Consider the following 22250-nt stretch of genomic DNA (forward strand, 5'->3'; position numbering starts at 1 on the left):
AACACTTCTCATGAGAGACTCTCCAAGTGGCTTCACAGACCTTCCTAAGGTCTCATGGAACTCTTACTCATGCTGTAAATATAACTACTTCTACTACACAGAGGAGGGAGGATCAGACGGGTTAAATGTCACCCAGCAAGTCAGCAAAGAGTTGAACAAGAACCTGTTTCTCCCGATTCCAAATCCTGGCGAGTTTGTTGTTACTGAGCACAGACATGTTCATCTGGAACACTCTCACAAATACTTGAACCTCATGAGTATTCATTGAAGGCATTTCCATCTTCTGGCCAGAACAGGAATGTAATCAAAAAGGTACTTAAGCATTTCTAGGGCTTCCAAACACAGATGAATAAAAAAAAACTAATAAGAATAAAATGATCCAGTTGCTTATTGTTTTCTTGTTAACTTAATCCTGTAATTGGCCTTATTGCTTAACAGAGGCTTTCAAATTACCTGAGTATCACATCTCATTCTCAAATATCAAGTCCAAATAACAACCCCTGAAAAGTTGTCCTATGAGTATTGGAAAAATAGCTGTTGTTTGCCCATGGATTTGTGCCACCCTCTGATCCCTTCCTTGCACTCACCCCAGCCCTGCCATGTCCACAACAACCCTCTTCCCACAACAACCTCAGCTTCCTCCACATCCTCTGCAAGGCCAGAGCAGACACTGATTACCAAAGTGGCTGCTGCCACACTCAGTATGTACCAGCAGAGTTGGACTGGCTTTGGCTCGGCCCCTCTGTGTCTGACCATGGATTGACACAAAACTTGTAAGAACTAAATTTCCTTTGAGACATCAGTTTTTCATCTGTGGCAGAAATTGGCCAAGAGATCGTAAAGATATGGGAAGGAGGGAGGAGAAGAGGAAGGCAAACAATTTAATGGAATAAGTGTTATTTCTTTATTAAGCTTGGGCTAATAATTTAAAATGCGTGCCAGAGGGAGAGAAAAAGAAAAGAATCAAGATGTAATTGAAGTCCAAAGCCCTTGCCCAAGTTCCCACATAAGTTTAAAACAGATACAGACACAGATCTCTTAGACCCTCTGGGCCAGTGTCTGGCATATTGGAGAGAAAAGTGATGGATATTTCAAGATTTAGCCAGCACAGACAGTAAGGAAGTGTTGCCCCCTTTTAAACGCATAGCCTATTGAGATTACTGCTGGAAAGGATTACAATGCAATCTTTTTTTTTTACTCCTAAGAATAAGTCCTATCTGGTGGAAAATGCATCATAGATTAATTAAGTGCCCATGTATTAGTGGCTTTATCGTATGACTCACTAATACTGAGTTAACCTTAATATAGGATTCTGAGGATATTAAGCCAAGGATTTTATTGATTCACATTGTTCTGGTGCAGGTAGTACTTGAGTGTAACGGATGAAGTCTGCACAAATTTAGAAAAATCAAAGATCCAAGGCTGATGAGGTAATTAAGGTGTATTAAGACGGACGGCACAGGAGCTGGGCCAGTCTCTCAGCCACTAGAGGGCAAAGCTACAACATTGCAAACTTCATCACCGCACCTTTCTAAGGGTGTTATCAAGGAGGGGTTGTTTTTTTTACAACAAAAGCTGGTTAAATGATCACCAAGCCCTTCCCCATCAATGGCGTTAGTAATGAATCCTTACAGTACCGTTTCTGTCGGTGTGGTGTGCAGGCAGTCCTTAGCAACTGCACGGGAAAAAGAAGCCAACATTTTCTTCCATGGAACTGCTAATAAAAGCTTCAGTCATCCAAGAGGTTTGGACCCTTTAGGTTCACAGCAGAGGCCTTTCCTACTTGAGAGCTTACATATCAGTAGAAGACTGAGCACCTGTGTCAGGAACCACATCGGGAAAGTAATGAACATTTTGCTGCAAGGTTTCCTAATTGTTTGATGGTACCAAATCAAACTGGGAAACTCCTGAATGTTTCCATCACTGACAGATTTTGGAGAGGTCCAGAGCCTTATATACAATTCCCTACCCAAGTCAATCTTTGACCTTCTAATATTAAGTGTTCCAGTTCTTCTCTCCCCTGGTTCTTGCCCTCTCCTGTGCCTATGTCTATTATCAGTCATCTATTCTCTGCTCCTGCTAAAATTCCCACTCCATTGTTCTGAGATCAGGCATGGATCAGCTTTGGTGTGGACCTGAGAGACTGCTTGGCACAAGATCAGTATCCTGCATGTGAGTGGCCAGAAGCAGATGCCAGAGGAAGAGTTTAGTAGCAGGATAATCATACAGTCACATTTGTCAGGAGTAACCTCCCAGCTCTCAGCAATGTATGTCTCAGACTTCCCAAGTGTGAAAAGCTCTCTTGGCATGCAATATGCTTCAAAGGCTTTGCCTTCTGTGAACAAGTCCACCCATCCCTTCAACCAGTGTAAACATTGCCATCCCCACGGCTGCTCCCATCATGTGCTGAGGAGCACATGAGCTGTGTCAGATGATGCTGAAAGGGATGACAGGTTGTTACTTAGTGCCCAAGGAAATTGAGTTCTGCATAGATGAGCAAACAGAATCCACAGCTATGCTTACAGAGCTCTGTCTCATGGGGAGCAGACTTACAGCACTGAACTCCTGCTTCTGCTAAAATTTAGTTTTTACAGTCACCTGATTTTGACATTTCCAGTGCTGGGAAATCTAACTTGTCCCTTTCTAAAGTGTCTCAGTGATTAATTACCTTCCCTGGTAGAAGACCTCACTGAGAAGCTGAATACAGTCACTGAATTTTGGAAGTACTTAGAACCTGTGATTGAGTGACCCCTTCACCTTTTTTTTGACACTGAAATAGATTGAACATTTTCACTTTCAATCTAATTCATTCTTATTCATCTTCTCTGAACCATCTTTTTTCCCCCTTCTATTAAGGAATTAAGGAATTTGGATATCAGACTTCAGGAGCACTGGAACTAGTACCAGAAAAATAAATACAGACATCTTTCTGCATTATTCTCTTTATAAACCCAAGGACTGCATTGGCCTGTTGGCTACAGCACCACACCACCTGCTTATTTTCCTCTGATTATATGTGATGATTCTCCAGGTTTTTGAGCATTAACTGGTAAAGCACAAATTTTCTCATCCTATAATCACTGTCTTCATTTTTTGGTGCATGTTTTTACATTTGGCTGTACAGAAATGCATATTACTTGTTATCAAGCTGTCTCAGCTACTTTACAGCGTGTCTTGTTATTTATGAATCCCTACTGCTTACATCACCTACAAACTTTGTAAGTGATGATTTTATTTCCTTAGAGCCATTAATATCAATTCAATACAGCATAGAACTAATTGCCAGAGGACCCAGAAACACATTCTTTGATGATGACTTCTTATTTCCCCACTTTGTAACTGTCAGTTAGGTAGAGTCTCAGCAGTTTAATATGTGCTGTGATGAGTCTGTATCATTTTGACTTCTTAATTAAAATGCTGCAAGTTACCAGAACAAGTATTTTGCAAACCTACTTACCTTCATCAACCAAACTTGTAATGCCATTAAAAAATCAAATTATTTTGGCAAGATTTATTTTCCACATTAATTTGCATTCATTGTGTTTCCATCCTTTAATTATTTTTTAATCAAGTAATGTAGATAATGTCCCATTATATTACTGAGAATTCTTGTCAGTCTGACAGGTCCTAATTACCCTGGTCACCTTGTTTACCCTTTTAAAATATTGGGACAATATTTCATCCAGTCCTCTGGAACTTTAACAGTGTTCCAAGATTTATTGAAAATCAACATTAATGGTCTAAAGATACTCTGTGCCAGTGCTTTTAAAACTTCTGGATGCAAGTTACCTGGATCTGCTGATGCCCAACTTCATTAGCTTCTGTTTAACATCCTCCTCAGTGCTTGTAGTAATGGAATGTATTTCATCAACATCACATGGTATTTGTATATCATCTGCCTCTTTCCCAAGAAATAGTTCTTGAGTTCTTCTGCCTTTCCTACACTGTTGTTAAACATTCTACTCTTTCCACCTAGGAAGAGAGTGAAGCCTTCATTAACCTTCCTTTTCCCCCTAGTTTCTGCAACTTTCACCAAGTAGTTAAAAAATCCTCTTATTTGTCCCTAACTCTGTTGTTCAAAGATATCATTTTGAATCCCATATCAATTCCCTGGAACTCCTAGCTCCCAGTGTATGTCTTTGTATTGAGCCTGTAACTCTCTGCTGCTCCCTTTTCCTTGGTAGCTTCTCCTAAAGAGCTGTGGAAAGATGGCAAAATACTTGGGAAAAGTGGTAGGAAACTCAGTACCAAATGTCTGTGCTATCATGTGGGACACTATTGGGCGTGATTTCTTATGATGATGCTGTAAAGGATCAGGGGCATGGAAGAGCTGAAGATACTTCTTGGAGAATTTGTAACTCTGACACTAGCTTTGAATGTGCCAAGTAAAAGGTCATGGTCCATGTCTTACAACTTTGCTGGGGCTTGGGATAAAAATTATTAGTTTGGTTTGGAATAGTGTTTCTCACTATCCTTAGTGAAATGTTTCCTCTTGGGACAGTTGCAGAGGGAGCACAGCAAGAACACAGGATGGACAATCTGCCTGCATTAAGCTGAGGTGCCTGGTACCACAACTGCCTGGAGCAGCAATGTGGGTGTTGTGGAGTTTGCTGCTCCTCTAGATACATCTTCATTAGGAACAAGTCATGTGGCATCCAAGATACCCAGAAGCAATGGGGAATGAGACCATGTTCCATCACCTTAACTCACAGAGATGTTTCCCATTGCTCCTAACTCCTGTTTTGCATGCTTTCATGTGACAGCACTCTTGCAAAACAGCCAGTTACAATATCCTTCAGGAAAAACCTCTCAGTGGTTGGTGAGAAAACATTCCAGTGAATGGTTGCATCCAGAGGGATTAAAGTAGAACAAAATTATGATAGTGATGTGCCTCTGTGAGACTTTTGTAGATGGCAAACCTACGCGCTTGCACGCATTTGGCCAGAGGGTACAGAGTGTTATGTCACTCACCCTTTAATTTACTTCCTTTTTGTTTGCCAGGCATACTGTGTGTTTAGCAGTCTGAGGTGTTTCATGAGAATTGTTTTGAGGATGGTAATTGTGTACTGGACCAATCTGAAGCCCTCATCTGTGCTTCACAAGCATGACACCACTAATTGCTAAAGAGACAGCAAGTTAGGGTTAACAGGGAATGCTTTATGGGAGAAAATAAATTCCATCTCCATTAACATGCTACTCCCAGCTATGATTGATGAGCATTTTTTTATCTTCTCAGCTCTTTGCCCATGGATTGATGATTCAGTTGATTGGGAGTATCTTGCATTTTCTGCTTGAAAAGCACATAGTTCTACCAGAATCAATGAATAAACATTAAGTGCTTCCCTTTCATTTCCAGCGGGATGGGCTGATGCTCTTGGAGCAAGGAGGCTTAGATTTTATCACCGAGGCTCATTACACCGTATTCCCTGACATACGGGGGAAGTTAATGGAGAAGCCCAACTTGCTGGAAAGTGATAGCCTGGAAGTGTGAAGGCCTGAGAAGAGGGAATGGCTGTGCAACTGCATTAGCAGCCACCACACTCGCCTTTCCCTCCCTCCTGAGTTGACATGGCCCTCCCGCAGCTGGAAGGTCACAGCACTGCCCGAAGGTGAGGGGACAGCGGCTCCTTCCCATTCCCCCGGCGTAGAGTGAGCCCTTCCTGAGAGGGAGCCGGGATGAGGCGTTCCCGAGGTGAGGGTCCCAGATGCGAGGGACAGGGGTTCCTGAGGCAAGGGGGTCCTAAGGCGAGGAGTGAGGGATTCCTAAGGCTCTGAGCGCTCCTGCGGGAAGGGTGAGGCTGCCCGCGCCTGGCAGGGGCCGTCCGTGCGCGATGTGTCCGGGACGGCAGCCCAGCACTGTGAATCCCCGCGCCCGCCGGACCGAGACACGCGCGGGAAGTGACATTTCCTGGAGCTCCCGAGCGCCTGCAGCCAGGCGGGGAAGTGTCCCGCTCCCGGCAGGGGCGGCCGCCTCCTCTTGGAGAGAACGGGCGAGGCTCCGGGCGCGCAGTCACGGTTTGGCATAACCTGTCAGCTCGCCATCGTGGCTCGCGTGAGGAACGAGCGCGTTTGCTTGTTGTTGTTTGGCGTGGCGTGTTTTCTTTTATTTCTTATTTCTGGAACCCTCTTTGCTGACGGCTGGACGTGCCTGTGAGCGGATGGCCCCGTGCCTCGCACCCCTCAGGGTGTCCCTCTCCGAGGGTGAAGGTCCTCAACGCGAAATGGCGAAATAACAGGCGGACGGCTCCCAGCCGCGAGTGCTGCTGACCGGGGCGTGTACGGTCACGTTACACCCCGGCTGCAGCCGCCTGCGGGGCAGCTCCCTCGGTGTGGTGCGTGGGTGCCCCCCGGCCGGGCTAACCGGCGGTGCCGCCCCCCAGCCCTGCGTGTCTGTCTGTGTCCGTCTGTGTCTGTCTGTCTGTCTGTGTTTGTGTGGCTGCGGGTCCCGCGGGCTCGGCGGGACCCCGCGCGGGGAGGGCGGCGGTGCCGGCGCGGACCCCGCGGCGCGGGGCGGGGGCGCGGCAGCTCCGCGCCGCCTCCCCGGCGGTGCCGCAGTGCCGTGCGCTGCCGCCGGGGCCGGGCAGGGGGCGCTGCTGCCGGGCGCTGCGGCGGCCTTGGCCGCGGAGGCAGCGAGCGAGCCCGGCTGGCGGCGGCGAGGGCGCGCCGGCCCCCCGCGCTCCCGGGGCAGCACCCGGGGGATCCCCCTCGCCATGCACGCCCGGCGGCGCCTGCTGCCTCCCGAGGTGAGTGAGCGCCGCCCGGCCCGCCGCCCCCGGGCCCGGCAGGCCGGGGTACCCCGCTCCCCAGGCCCCTGCCGCCCGCAGCGAGGCCCCGCGGGCGGGGAGGGCTCCGGCGCCTCCGCGGAGCCGCCGTGTCGCCGACAGCGCCGCGGGCCCGGGGGGCTCCGGGTGCCCCCTCGCCCCGCCGCCCTTGTCCCCCGCACGCCGCCAAGGGGAAGGCAGCGGTCGCTCCCCAGCCCTCCCCGGCCGCCCCGCTCCTCCGAGCCCCCTCCCCGCCGTTCCCCCTCCGTCCCCGGGCGCGCGGGTCGGGTGACCCGCTCGCTCGGGGCACCTTTCTCCCCGCGCCGGCGATCCCGGGGATGGGGAAGGAGCTCTGGCTCCCCTCGGGACCCCGGTGTGCCGGCGCGGGGCAGGGCGAGGCTGTTCCCGGGCAGCCGCGGCCGCCGGCCCGGCGAGGGGAGGATCCCTGTTTGCATCTCGTGCCCTTTTTATGGCCTGATCTCCGCTCTCTCCCGGGCAGGGAATGTTACTTGCTCATCGCGATGTGTAACAAGTCACTCCTGCAATGGTGGTAGTGGTGAAGGGGGATGGGGAGAGCGGGCGGGATGCGTTTTATAACATCTCTAATTACGTGAAATTGTGGTCATGTCTCACTCTAAGAATAACTGGCACTCTTGGCATGTCGGACTTTTTGCAGAGGTGGGCTGGTTACTTGCTTATAAATGTTACGGCTAAATAGGTGCCTATGGCAGAGGGTGGCTCAAGAATTGTTTTTATCTCGTTAACCAGGCTGAGAAACAAGTAGCAGATGGAAATTGATAGACTTTATATTTTCGTGTTAACGGTCTTGTTTATTTATAGACAAGATATTCCTTATTATTTTATGACAGAGGTTCTTCAGAGGGTGTAATTTTTACACATATTTTCATTCAGTTCCAATATTAAAAGTTAACTGAATTCTGTGAATCTTATTTATTTAAGCGTGGTTGTCTCAGATTAGAATTTCTGAATAACGCTGCCCTCGATTTTTGGGTCCAGGCTGAATCCAAAACTAGAAGGAGCCCTGTATAAACAAGTAAAATAATAATAACAACAAAAAAGATGCTCTACTTGAATAAAAGCTTATATTTTCTTTGGGCATCATTTAGTTGACAACACAATGTCTGAAAACATTGTAATTAACTTTTATTAGCAAGTCATTTTTGATTGCGTGGAACGAATCCAAATTTTAGATATACCTTCAGTGGTTGAAACAACATCACAATCCTTTGTTACTGCCTGAACCCAGCAGTGTGCTGCTTTTTATAAAGTTACAGCATGTGATGCAAAATGAGAAGAACAGTCTCCTTGACCCAAGAGAGTCAAAATTAAAAATCTCTTCAGAGGTTTGGGGAATCTGAAATGGAAGCTGAAGAAGGGTCTAAAATTTCAAAGAAGCCTCCCTCTAATTGAAGCCCCGATCCACACTGTACAAGTTACCATGTTCTGACACACTGATTGGTTCTCTTTGCTTTATGGGGCCTCCCTTAGTGTGTGAAAAAGGAAGAAACCCACCCCAAAACTGCAGTGCTGACTCCTGATAGTGGGTGTTGTTTTTGTGTGTTAGCTCTGAGTCAGTTATGAGGCCGGGGATTAAACACTTTCAAAGACACACATTTCAGGATCTGAGGCCTGGGGCTAAGGCTGAGATGAAATACAGTTTTTTTAGTTTGGCATAAAGTCTGACTGTGGTTGTCTCAGGGAACAAAGGTAGAGACTGAACAAAGATGCAGTATTAAAACTTGTGGCCAAAGAATGATAAGCTTTTAATGTCTGTTGTAGTCTGTCCACTAGCTGTGCCAGCTTTAGCAGAAAGCAGCTTGCTGGTTTTTGGCTCTGCAGGCTATCTATAAAAAATTGCCTGGAAATTATTATGGTAAAGGATTAGAGTGAAGTTTTGCTTTTGGATAAGTTGGCCAAAAATAGATTTTTGTGTATTAATGTTTTGTTGATCAGAAAAATCTTTTTGCTGCACTAAGCCAAGAATCTTCCAAATAAAAGTGACTTTCTTGACCAAAAATCAGTTGAGGGACAATAGTTTCAGTGCAGTCAGTCCCTGTGCTGATGAATCAGTGACCTTTTCCAGAACACTGTTGTGAGGCACCAGTATATTCATAGGCTGCTTTGAAAGTTTTATATAAAGGCTGTTGTTTATTTTTTTAAGGTGATTGAGATTAAAGACTGAAGAAATCGAAAGGTGGCCTGTTTATAGTTCTATTTGTGATTCTTTAGGAGACTTGAACTTTGAAATGGACAGCAATGTGAACTGACATGTTTGGTTTTCCCTGCAGTTGTTTCTGTGAAGCATTGAGAAATGTGTCCCTGCAATGATACTGTAGGTTTAGAAAGCTTTTTGTATCGATAAGAAATAGATAGTCAAGAGTAAATGGCTGAAAGTAACTGGAAGTACCGAGTTTTAGGTGATAGAAACAGCTTTTACTTCTGTGTTGGCCATATCTTGCAACACTGGGAAAATTATATCAATTAATGTAAATGGATGGGAAGTTATAAAAGCTACATCAAGGATCCTTCGTTGACATAGTACTTTCTACTTGAATTAGAATTCAGGAAAATTAGAATTCAGCATACATATTCATAGAACTTTTTTGACTACTAACTGGAGCAGAACAGGCTATATAGTTATCAAAAGATTAGCACACTGAAAAATCAGTGTGATAAAAATAAATGACCATTATCATAATGCGCACAAATATAATTTATATATAAAGAATCATATTTGTTTTATAGAGATAAATTATTTGATTTTTTTACAGATAACTAAAGTACTTTCCTACTTACTGTTTGTTTGACTGGGTTTCACTTAATTGAAACAAAAGGACAGCACAATTTCTTTTTTTAAATTTGGCTCTGAAGATTCTTTTTAGACATTGCACATTTGTAGATTTTAAGTTGCTCAGTTAAATCTTAATGAATGTATTTGTCAGCTAGTGTTTGTGGGAAGGAATGAGTATGAGTGTCATACTTAGGTTGTTAAACTCTGTCACTCTTTTAAATGTTAGTTTCTAGAGAAAATTGCAAGACATTGCAGATCCCAGGACATTTTCGTTGGGATTGATGGAATACCACACTCAGTGCTTTTGTCTGTGACAGGTATTTGTTTTCTGAATGTGTTTTATGATGTTTTCTCCCTTTTGTATCACACACATGCAGAATTTGGGATATTTAGGAATGCTACTATTCAGATTGCCATAGCAGACAGGTGGAATACGAGAAATACTTCTAAGATGAGTTTATATTCTTTCAGTGAAAAATTCCAGTCTGGATTATTACTGGATTATTACATCAGTAATTATATTACTGTTGTACTACTAGAAGGGATGAGCAGGGATGTGTAATATTGGTATTTATTCTTCAAGAAATAACAGCCCTTCAACCTCCCCATCAAATAGGTTTAGCATGAGTGGCAGAGGAAATCCATAAAGGTCATGACTAGAGAAATCTAATTAATTTAAAAACATAGGTTGAAGACAAACAGTGTATGGCCAGGAACTTATGGGTGACAACACTGGGTAAATTGTTCCTTCCCTATTCTTTCATCCAGATCTGCTCAAGTGAGAGGTGCCTTAAAGAAGCAAGTCCAGTCAGCTGACTTTTGCACAGACATAGTTCTGTCACAGTAAAAAAAAAGGGTAAAAAAAAAGTGAGAAGCTATGTGAAAAACAGGTGTGGAGTCCCTGAAGCACAGAGAATCTACAGGTTGGAAGTGTGGAGCTGGAGTGCTCTCTGAATAGCTTGTGTGGTATCTTCAGTCTGAGTATAAACTAAGGCGAGAGTTGTGTTCCTTACGAAGGCCAGTGAGGAGAGAACTTCAGGAAACTTTACCGTTGTTTTGCTTCCATGTAAAATTTCCATGATAATTTGGAAATGTCAGTGTGTGACAGTTGGACCATATGTTGTGTTTTGAAGTTTTGGTGTCACTGTATTAAACTTTTCACATATTTTGTCCCTGGTGTACGTTGGGCAAATGAAAACATGGACTTCAGCGTCGGATTTCCACTTGCATTGTTTTTTTTTGTTTATCTCTATATTCTCAAGTAGCAATTACTAACTTTCATATGGAATTGTTTGCAGATAATGGTAGTGGCTGTACCTCTGTATTCTGTCTCTGTATTATATAGAGAGTATATATAAATATCTTGGTCTTATTGCTATACATGTTAATTATTACTTATATCTCTGATGTTTTGATGACAACTGAAGCTACACATCTACCTATGAGTCAGTGGAGTCAATTTAGTATCAGGTGTTTAAGGGAATACTCTGAAGATCTAGAAAAATTCCAGTAAGCTCTGCTAGGATCCTCCAGGTTTTTCTGTCAAGAATTGCACTCCATGCTACTTGTATAGATTTTGCTTCTGATTCTATACTTCCCCCTCCCCCCTTTTCAATATCAACAAGGAAGTTTGATTTATTTTTTTTTTTAAAGATTGATTGCTTAATGAAGTATAATCAGGCTTCACATTTGGAAATGGTATTGCCAGTTAACAATTTTTCTAAACATTTTTTCTGTTGGATTTCTGCTATGGTTTGGTTCCAAAATAGTAACAAAGGTGGAAAGCTCCCTAATGGAGGCTCGAGGCATCAACTGGTTCTTTAGACAGTGCTGCTGAGCTCTGGTCTGGGGGATGGTTTTGTTTATAAAGTAATGCAGTAATGGATCTTCACCAGTCTCTCCCTGGTTTTTGGTCCGACTGGAGCTGAACTGACATTCATAGTAGTTATAAAAAGCACTAAAGCCTAATAACAGACAAAGCTGAAAGTATTTGTTTGTTTTTTTCTGCTATTATCTGTGTTTGAAAATATTTCTATGTTGTAGAATTTAGTTTGGTAGCTATTTTAGGACTCTTCCCCAGCTATTTTTCATTAGTGACAGAGGAATTAGGCACGATCAAAGATGCTGTAAGTGTTTTCAGCCTTTCATTGTGTTGAGAAAAAAAATCCCTTGTCCATGTAAGAGTTGAAAACCAAATACTATATACCAAATTCTGACTATAATGACTGTAATCTTTCAGTGTGAATTTCACTTATTGACTTCTTGCACTTCAATTTTGCCGAAGAGCGGTTGTGGGCCTGCATAAAAAGGCAAAATGTTTAGTGCATGTCTTCAGTTCAGTGCCTTTTTGTTGTTAGTGAAGTGGTAGCTGGGAGGAATCTGTCCTTCCCTCTTCCCAGCATACAGAGAATCCAGAGGTCACTTCTTATCAGGTGATAAATTGAAATTAGGCCGTACTTAGAGCAGAGATTCATGTGAGCTCTGTCAATTACAGAAGTGCTGTAACCGCCCCAGTAGCACTTACCAGCCTTACTTCTGCATTCATGCAATTTGTAAAAATACTGTAATTGGAAAGGTTTTGTTTACTTCCGTGAGATACTGAAGCCTTTTTTATAAATAATAGAACTCAAACTTTACAAACGTGCTCTGAGTACAACATTTGTATTTTACTGTTTAAAATTCTATTTATGGAAGTAATATGGGTGAAATACATGAGCAAATTCATAACAGATTAACAGTGGATGAACATACGCTGATACATTTTCCCAAAAAGTAGTCTGATGCATTTAAAAGGAGCTGGTAAATGTTCAGTGTAAGAAGAAGATCAAAGAGCTTTCTGAATCGCAGAATAACTTCTTTATCTGGAATGACACCAACTATTAGAGGAGCTTTTCTGTTTCCACATTCAGTTTTTTTGTGTCAAAACTCTGCTTTGAACTCAGTGTACATGTTGTCTTACCTGTTTGCACTCCAAGTGAGATCTAGAAGATTGATTTAGGAACACTAAAATAAAGGCCAAGCCATTTGAAACTATGAAACTATGAATTTATAGTGGATATAGTTGTTATAAATTCAAGAATTGGCAAGTCATATGAATATGCATAAAATTTATTGCTTGATCAGTTGGCCAGTCAGATTATTGGAAGTTTGTAAGATACTACAGGACAAAAGTTGTAGATATTTTCAGATTTGTGAGGGTTTTGTTTCTTAGTTATTATTAATTGTACTTTTCTTACATTTCCTTTAACCTAATCAATGAAACTTTTCTCATCTGTTTCCTTTTCTTCTTCAACAACTTTTTGATTTTTTTTCCCTTTCTCCTTTTTTTCAATGGTCAGATTTTAAGAGCAAGGTTGAAGAATGGCATCATAAATAGTAAAATATGGGTTGGTTTCTGGTGATATGGGTTCCTCTGGTCTGTGGTGCTCAGACCTCATTGTGACCTTGGGTGTGCCTCACATCCTCTATCTCTGAGATGAGACTTCTGTGATGTGTGGGGGGGTGACAGGTAATCCCTGCTCCTGTCATCTGCCCAACGTGCCTGACAGAATTCAGTTTGTATTCCTTCATCAAGTTCTGCAGCTCTGAGCTTTGCATATCAATTTAACCAAAATGTTTCTGTCCCAGGTTGGGAAGTGCAGTGCTGAAGAGGTGCACACCTTTTCCTCCAGGTGTGCTAGAGGAGCAAAGGCAGGTGGGCCTCAGTGGTCTGTGCAGAAGAGGGGTGGATGTCTGTGCTGGGTTTGGTTAAGCTCATTCTCTGAAGTGTTCAGTGGTTCTTGGATTGAGCCAGTGCAGCGTGCTGGTCCAGGGATAAAGGACCTCCCATCACTCCAGGTGAAACTGGGGAATCTAAAGTCCAGATTCATTTCTGCTGGCTGGGACTTATTTTTCATTTGTGATTCCTTAGAGTTTGTGAAAGAGTTTGTAAGTAGCAGGGAAATTCTTAAACAATCTGGAGATGGAGAGAACTGTGTTTTGTTTCCAATTGGAAGATGAGTTGAATGAGTTTATAGTCTAAGTCATATCCTATGTTTTATGTATCAAAGGCCTTTGAGATACTTTATTAGTAAGCATTTTTTCTACCATCAGTGGACTGAAGGAATCTTGTTTTCCTGTAGATGTAAATCCTTTTTGCCCCATAGTGTCTCTTCCCTTGCTTTCCCCTCTGCATTTAATCCCATCTTTCTCATATAACACCGTAATTCTGGTTTTTTTTCCAGAGCTGTGTGGGTACTGATTGCCTAGCAGGTTGCTGCTAAAATACATATAGCAGCTTGCTTTTCCCTCAGAGGACAGTCCTTTGGATTTGTCTTTACTGTGTAAATGCTATTTTTCATGACACACATATATATATTTTAAATATGAGCATAGAGAATAGTAAGTGAACAATATGATCTCATAATCCTAATTTCTGTAGGAGATTAAAGATGCAACACTTGAGAAGTGATAGCATCTGAACACTTAACCACTGTGTAAGTCCTCTTATTTGTGTTACTGAGGCTGTGAATGCTGAGTTCTGTTAGTAGGCTGGAGGAGAAACAAAAGTTACATGGTTAAAATATACCCAGCAAACCAGTAATGTCAGTGTAATTTTTTATTCCCTATCTACACTGTAATGCAGATAAATGAACATTTAATATGAGTTGAGATAATGTAAGAGGAAAGTTCCCTCTTTGTATATTAATTTTTTTTTCATTTATCTACCAGTCTTTTGGAAATAGCACATTCTCCTGTGATACTATGGAAGTACATGCTATAGCTTGGAAATACAGGCTATAGGTTGGAAATGGCTTGCTCCTGAGACTTGGGTTTTTAGAGAAAGGTACAGGTATCCCATTTAGACCCTTTGGGGGGTTTATACTTCAGTACACAGCTACTGTTTCTGTTTGCCAGTCACACTGATAGTTTATCAGAGCACATTGGTTGTCATCATGTCACAAAGGTACATTGTGAGTGCTCTATTGGTTAATTCAAAATGAGTATTTTAATGATCCCTTATTTGGGGAACTTGAAAGTATGTGCAAGGCCCACTTCTTAGGTTATATTATTAGCAAATTACTTTAAATAACATATATATTGAAGCAGCCTCTTAGCTGAAACATGAAATTGCACTGATTGTAGTAATTTCATACTGAGTTTTTGTATAAATGATGAAGGCAGAATAAAACCCCAGTGTACTTCATGTGTTTCACAGTTCTTTTTGACTCTTATAAATGTAACTTTAAAAGGTTGTTACTTAAGCACCAGTCTGCCTTTGTGCTTTTATGCTTCCAGTAATTATACTGGTGTACTGGTTTAATAGCCTCTATATTATATTTACCTTAGTTTCACTTAACAAGTCACCCATAAAATGCATTTTAACCTGTCTCTGGAATTTGCACATAGATTTTTTTTTTTATACTCCTGTAGAGTGAACCTGGGTTTTGCTGTGGTTGGCAATTAGAAATTGCTTCTGAGACTCATGGGCAATAGAGACCTGTATGTGTGGTGGTTTTATTCCCCTATTCTTTTCCTACAGTACTCCTTTTGGCTGTATTTTAATATTTTTTGTTTGTTTGTTTACTTATTAAACTTGATTCTGTACAGATGGCTTTTAAATGCTGTTGTACCTTCTGCTGTGGGGAAATATATAGTTGTGCCTCCTATGTATTCAACAAAACATGTCTTAACTAGAGGTTTCAAGCAGAAATGCTTGAGGGAAGTGGGTAGCTGTGCTGATCCTGGATGTTGAATACTGTGTTGAATTATGTGTCAAAAATTGCATTTCACAGGCTGAAAGGCTGAGGGTTTGTGAAGGAGCCATGATGATGGTGAATAATGATGAGGATGAGCAGGAGGCAGGTTGACAGTTACAACAGTGTCTTAGGATTCAGCTGTTATTTTGACCACGTGGGGTTTTTTTTTTTCCTTTTTGATACCCATTTGGTCTAAAGACTAATTTCTGTTTGCAAAGTGGAGGCATCACCATTGCTATTGGTTTTGCTCCCACTGTTCCTAGACATGAGGAATAATATGATGTGGTTAATAAGGTTGTTTACGACTGGTATGTTTACAAACACCAGTGGTTCTGAACAGTAATGTTAACACATGGGGTTTCTCATTTTTTTTTAATCAGAGGAAGAAGGAAGCATGGGCAGGAAGAAAGAAAACAGGTGCAGGAAGAAGTGAATGAGGAGGGAATGCGAGAGGGGAAAAGAAGACAGACAGATGAAGAAAACAGGAGTATGGCACAGTCTAAGGAGGGGTAAAGAGGTAGGGAGTCATGGCTGAGCAGAATCAACCACCGCATCAGTGGACAAAAGAATCAGGGGTTTCTCAGTTTTGATCTGTGTGAGAAATGTTGCATCTGAGTTTAGGAGAATTTGGTGTTCCTAGACCTCTGTAAGATTTCTGATAACTGTGTTGATACTCATAACTCATTAATAATAAATGCCTTCAGATGTTTTTGATTTTTATCTGTTAAGCCTTTATTTCCTGTGACTGCCAGCAATGATACAGAATTATGGGCACTTAGTATTATAGCTGAAACTTCCTTGAGTCTAACATAAATTTCAGGTAAATGTCCTGATTGCTCTAGTGGTACAATATTTCAGGGAAAAGAAAAAGGCTTTGCAGTGAACCTAAATGCAAGTTACTCACGGTTTCTGTTGGTTAGTGCTCAGTCCCTTCAGCACTGCTAAAAGCGTGTTAATGGACCTCCGCGGAGATGGGAATGATGCTCAGAAGTAGCAGTTTCAGTACACAGTGTTGCCATGGATTATTGAGTTGTATGGAGTGAGTTACAAGTTACAGATGACTTGAGACACTGTGAACATCAGCAGTGATGTGAGATCATGATCACAAACCTGGGAGTGAACTTTGCTACACTGACAACAATGTTTTATAATGTGCTTGGTGGAGTATGAATAGAAGGGTCAACACAAAGTGGCAATTAAAAGTTACTTACTTTCAGATAATTTCAGGTTGAAGGGAGTATGAGACAAAACCCCATAGATCTCTGAAAACTTATTTTCAGGGATGCGTGGTAATCCAGCTCTACATAATGTAGGATTTGAGAAATAGTAACTGCTGTCTATAATTATGATATTTCTTTAAAATGTGTGTAAGATTTTAGAACTCTGTTGTCAGATGAGCAGAAATGACCACTGTGCTGTTGGAAACTGTAGTGTGCTGATAAAGGTGGCTTTAGTAGCTGACTGATGCTCTTCGGTAGAAAGGGACTGTGGACTTCCAGAGTGTTTTTCTGTTCAGCTTGTCCTTTCTCTAAAGAGCAGATGAGGGCACAAATTGTGTCACTTCTGGCAGCTTCTCTCCCCAGTGGGTACAACTGGAATTGATGGGCTGGTAAATGGTAGCAAAGCAGTTTCCCTTTTTGCCCATTGTCCTTCTCATCTGTCCCATTCTGGTTGTGTTGACAGTTCTGGTTTTATTATCAGATAGAGATTTTGTTCACAGCACCCACAGGTATCGGCTCCTTTATAAAAAGGCCAGATCCTTGGCAGTGGGAGGCTTTTAATTACTGATTCTAGGGGACCTTATTGCACAAATCTAAGGAACATCTGAAATAATGTTGAGTCTATTTGGGTTTCATTCTTGTTTCTACCCTACATTAGAAAGAAGAAAAATTCACAAAGTATTAGAGTACAGGATTGATCCACTCTGAGATACATTGTATGTGGCTTTAAATAATTTTATTCTTCAAATCTGTTAAACACTATAGTCAAACTCTTGTTTCTCAAATATAGAAACATAAAAATTCACCCCATAAACCTACTTATTATGTATGTTTCATTTGTATTTGAAAAAAGGTAAGTAACAGCTTCAGATCAGTATGTTAAATGGATTGATGTGTTTAAAAAATGTACATTGTTACATTGATGATATTACTTGGAATCCATGCACAAATTAAGAAACATGATTTCATATTAAATTTATGTTTAATGCATTAGCTTTTTGTGGTTTACAGTATTTTAAACTTGGGAGTTGTATGAAGCAAAGTGTTATGAAACTTTAGATATATAAACCAAATTTTGAAGTGACCTCTGTGAGCATATGAGTAAGCGAGGGAAAGAATTTTCTCATTTTTTTTCCAACTGTATTCCTCTGGAAAAACTTGCGTGGAAGGCAGAATTGCAGTGTAAACCTATCTGTTTGTTCTTCCCAAGAGCAGGGATGGATCCTGTTCCAGGCAGTCCCAAGCAGTTACATAAGCAGGACTTGGTTCCTGTCTCCAGGTGCTCAGGGCCCAGCTGAGGCTGCTTGGCAGGGCTGGGGTTGTATCAAGAAAACAAATCAATTGGTTTCTCCTTGAAACAGTAAAAAGGGTAGAAAATGGAATTTATTTTCTACTGTAAAGTGCTGTAAAGCAGGTGTCCTTTCCAGTTGGGCTGCTTTTACTTTCTGGAGCACGAAGGTTGAGGATGCCGCTGGAGTTTTTGTGTCCCCCTGTTACTTTTGACTGTGATGTCTCCTGCAGCACCTCCTTGAAGTTGCTGCTCTTTTGAGGGCCTTTTGAGGTGTGTGAATGTCTCCTTATGGAAACTTGGCTAGAGACAAAAGTGAAATAATGGCTTTAAAATGGCGTGGGGAAAAGTCAAGGCAAAAGATGTAAATATCAGTGAAATCGTTAGAGAGACTGTTCTGCTTTAGGCATTGTCCAGCTCTGTTTGCTCAGTTGATTGGAAAAAAAGACAATTCAATGCAACATTGAAATAGTTTATCTTTGTCAGCATTCATGGGTAGTGAGCTGGTACAAAGTGTTGTATTACACAGAAATAGCCTGTCATGCCCCAGTCTGCTCTTTGGTGCATTTACATTGGGCAGTAGGAACATCAGCAAATTATGGGAAGTAAAGCTGAAGGATACTTGGTCATCTGGAGCTTTTGGTGCAGGGAAAGGATTAGCAACAATTGTATCTTGTTTATATTTGTTACATTTTATCTCTTGCTGCTGCTGTTAGTGTTTGTTATGAAATGGGTTTGTAGTGAGTTTTGATGGGATTTTCTAATCCTGAGCTGTGGTTTAGACCACGTATTTTTAAAAAATTCTGTTGTTATTTGCTGAGTATCCTTTAATAAATTAGAATTTTGAAAACTATCATTCTCTTCTCTGGTTGCATTGCATGACTGCTGCTTTGATTATTAATAGAACACTGCATTTTGAAATGTTTCATTTGGGGCCTAATCTGAAGTCCTTGCCACTGCAGGCATTTTCATGTGTGTGACAGATATTGGTACTGCTGTGTCACAAACTCTTTATAACACTCTATAACACTTAATAACCTTTGATTTGGCACACACTAGGTAGAAAGAGCTCCACATTTTGGGACAATATTGTTGGGGGTGTGGTAAATTGCCATTATTGCAAGCATTACATCACTTGAGTGAAGAACCCCCAACTTTTCCACTTGTGAAGATGTAGCTTCCAGAGTAATTAATCAGATAAAGTGATTTATGTTGTATAACTGATGTGTGTCCTGTTTCCCCTCTTGTTTAAGGACTCTGATTTCCTGTTGATGGAACCCCTTGCTATGGGATTTTTTATTGCAGTTTGTATTCCTGCAGAGTTGGGCCCTGAGCACGTCCATGTCCAGAGTCTCTGAATCTCCCATCTGATATTTCAGGGTGTAGACAAGGGATGAAGTAAAGATATCGGCATTGAAATGTGGGTTTGCATTAGAGATAATGCCTAGTTCAACTAATCTAACCGTAATAAAGTGCCTTAAAATGGCTGCAAATGTCTCCCTGCCTACTCAAAGACATCTTCTCCCCGGTAGCACGTTATAGAGGATCTCTGGTGTAGTTAGGAGTTGGATCTTTGCCAGTAGATGGAAGCATTTTTTAGCATCTCTTCAAGCTTTGAGCATTTTCTGCATTATTTTAACATAGTATCAGAATTGCTTCTTTTTCAGTCTCTTTCCATTTATTATAAGCTATTCCAATTTGTGCTACTTCAGATTACTTCCATTTAATGTTGTAAACATTTTTTACATTCCTTTTTTTGTGGAAGATATTTCTAATTTTATACTCTCAGAGTTCTTTGCTTCTCTTCTTCATCACTTCTTTATTCTGTGCACGTCTCAGCTTGTCAAATTTCTCTTCAATTTCTGTTTTGCTTTTGCAGTAATTGGTAGTCGCCTTCTTGGAGTTCCTGAGGGAAATCAGACATGGAGGGTATAACCAGAGCAGCACCTGAGTGATGCCACTGTAGGGCAGGAGACAGAGATGTTCAGTAACCACTAGCAGAATAGATAAGACACTCAACTGCTCAAAGCAGCAAACTGGGCCAGCAGAGATACTGGGCCTCCTCCCTTTGCAATGATGTCTCAGTGGGCCCATAAATTTTAGGTGGAAATGTGTGTATTTTTTTTCAGGTGCGATGGAACCCCTTTTTTAGCAGTGTGTGTGAGATTCATGAAAAACCTAATAATCCTGTGGTTATATGTTGTTGTGAGTATTCTTGACTCTCATTTGTAGTTATTCTTTTTGTGCCAGGTTTTTATTTAAATATACGTCTCTTACATTAAATTCTTATTGAAAAAATAGTTTGTCTCTGTTGCCAACTTGTTTTGCTTTTTCATGAAACCCATACGTTATAATTTACTTTTTTTTTTTAATTGCTTTTTGTTTAAACATATTACATTCATATCTGTAAGCTTACTTTGATTTTTGCATTGATCTTTGGAAGGGAAAATGGCTGCTGAGAGTAAATGTTGAACTGTAAACAAAAAGCTTCAGGACCTCCAGGTAATAGCTCTTCCAAGCTTGCTTTGGAGACTGGGAGCCATTGATTAGATCTGTGTTCTTCTGTGCAGAATGGTTACGGACAAAAAAGTCATTACCTGAGAAGAATGGAACAAGGAGAGCGGAGCAGAATGAAAACAATGAATAATAAAGCTGCACTGTTGCCCTGAGTATCACTGCCTAGAAGGCTTGGTGGCTCTGGGCACTGGTGTCAGCACAGGTTCAGCTGGGGGTTGCCGGGTCTGATCCGTTTCTGATCGGGGGAGGTTGAACTTTGTGGTTAATGTGTGACTGGTTCGTGTGAAATGTGTCCAGTGTTCGGGACGCAGCTGACAGGCCGTGTCATAAATCCCAGGCAGAATTGTCATTAATTGATCTGTCTTTTCAAAGGGGTCATGAAAACTGAATCATTTTCCTCCACGAGAGGAGAGGCCGTGGTGGTGGTACAGAGAACCTTCCCCACTGCCACACTACATGACAGGCCTTGAAAAAACTTTATTCTGAAGCCTTTCAGTGGAATTAAATTTCCTTCACTCCATTTTTGCATGCATAGGAAGCCTGTAGAAGAATAAGATAATATCTACTATTTCTCAAATATCCAAAATTTATCTTAGTTTATAGAGGTGGAAGTATATATATAGCATCAGAAATTGTATACAGGAAGAGTTCTCTTGGCATCCAAAGCTGTGGGATTCTGAGTTTGGAAACAGTACTACTCAGAGTGTTACTGTTCAGTTCATTAGTTTCCTGGAATTATTACTGTAGCTTATTTCTGAAAAGAATAATAAACAACCCTGGGAAAATTGTAGTGTAACATTCAATATTGCTTTCATACATGGAGAACTGATTTTTTTTTTATTTTTAATTCTGTTTATTTTGCTGGAGGTTTAAGATTTTTTTTCTAACATGCTGCAGCTTCATCAGAGCACTAATAAATATTTCAACAGGTCAAAATGCCAGCACCAGCAAACCTTAACACGTGAATTTAACTTATCTTACTCCTTGTTGCACTTTTTGTTATAAGCTCAGTCTATTTTCTCTGCCCATGGCTGTGTGGGATTTTTGAGCTATGCTGACTGTTAAGATGCAGCCTGTGAAAATGAGCACCTGACCTACAGAAATGCTGTAGTTAGGAGAGCAAAACAGTTTCTTCTGAAGACCTTTTTTTTGGTCTTCCCTGCTACTGAATGTTGATGCTGTTTTTTTTTTTTTGTGAGAAGAAGCCTTTAGGAAATGAAGGGAGCCTAAGATTGTAGGGGAAATAATTTGAAGACAAAAACCAGTTGTTTAGCTCTAACAAAATCAGTGGGAAGCTGATGAATACAGTTTACAGAATTCAGAGGGCTGTGAATTTTTGTTGAGTATCAAAGCTACTAGCTCTTTATTTTTGGAAGGCCTATTGTAGTGTAATATAATTAATTTCAGAGTCTGGTTTATAAATTGTTACAGTCAAGGTCATCGGGAATGCAAGGACAGTTGGAGTTGCTGCCTTACTCTGAGGATTTACAGTTAAGTGAAGAATAATAGTAGGTAGGCAGCAATGTGGGGTTTATTAGCAACATTTTTCACCAGACTATTGGAGAGCAATAGTGGCATAGTGCACAGATCCCTGAATTTAAAGCTGCAAACCTAATCCAGATCCTTGGAAACTTGCAGCATTTGGCAAATGTGCCTGTGCTGACTGCAGTCATGTGTTGAAAAAAGCATGGTTTGTGGTGGAATTGCCAATCATAAAATACACATTTGTATTTTCTTTCTAGGATCAAGTAGAACACCCCAATTCAGCAGAGCTGGCTGGTTGTGCTGCAGTCACCATGAGGAGGCACGGGGGCATTCATTTCCTAACATATGTGTAAGAGAAAAAGGTAAGAGGCAAGTTCTGCTTTAGAATATAATGCTTCATTATGTACCTGAAATACACAGGGGATTATT

The 22250-nt window shown here is 41.4% G+C and overlaps 1 protein-coding gene across 1 annotated transcript in view; it reads left to right on the plus strand.

The window, feature by feature from the left end:
• The first annotated feature begins 6622 nt into the window (after positions 1-6622).
• ZFYVE9 (zinc finger FYVE-type containing 9) overlaps positions 6623-22250 on the plus strand; it is a 56762-nt gene continuing 41134 nt past the window's right edge. Inside the window, exons 1-2 of the mRNA XM_027739397.2 lie at positions 6623-6743; positions 22079-22183. The gene's annotated coding sequence lies outside the window, so the exon portion shown is untranslated. The remainder of the gene's footprint in view (positions 6744-22078; positions 22184-22250) is intronic.

This window comes from Pipra filicauda, unplaced genomic scaffold (assembly GCF_003945595.2).
Source record: "Pipra filicauda isolate LSUMZ 115617 unplaced genomic scaffold, ASM394559v2 scaffold19_size4547281_pilon, whole genome shotgun sequence".
Lineage (NCBI taxonomy): Eukaryota > Metazoa > Chordata > Aves > Passeriformes > Pipridae > Pipra > Pipra filicauda.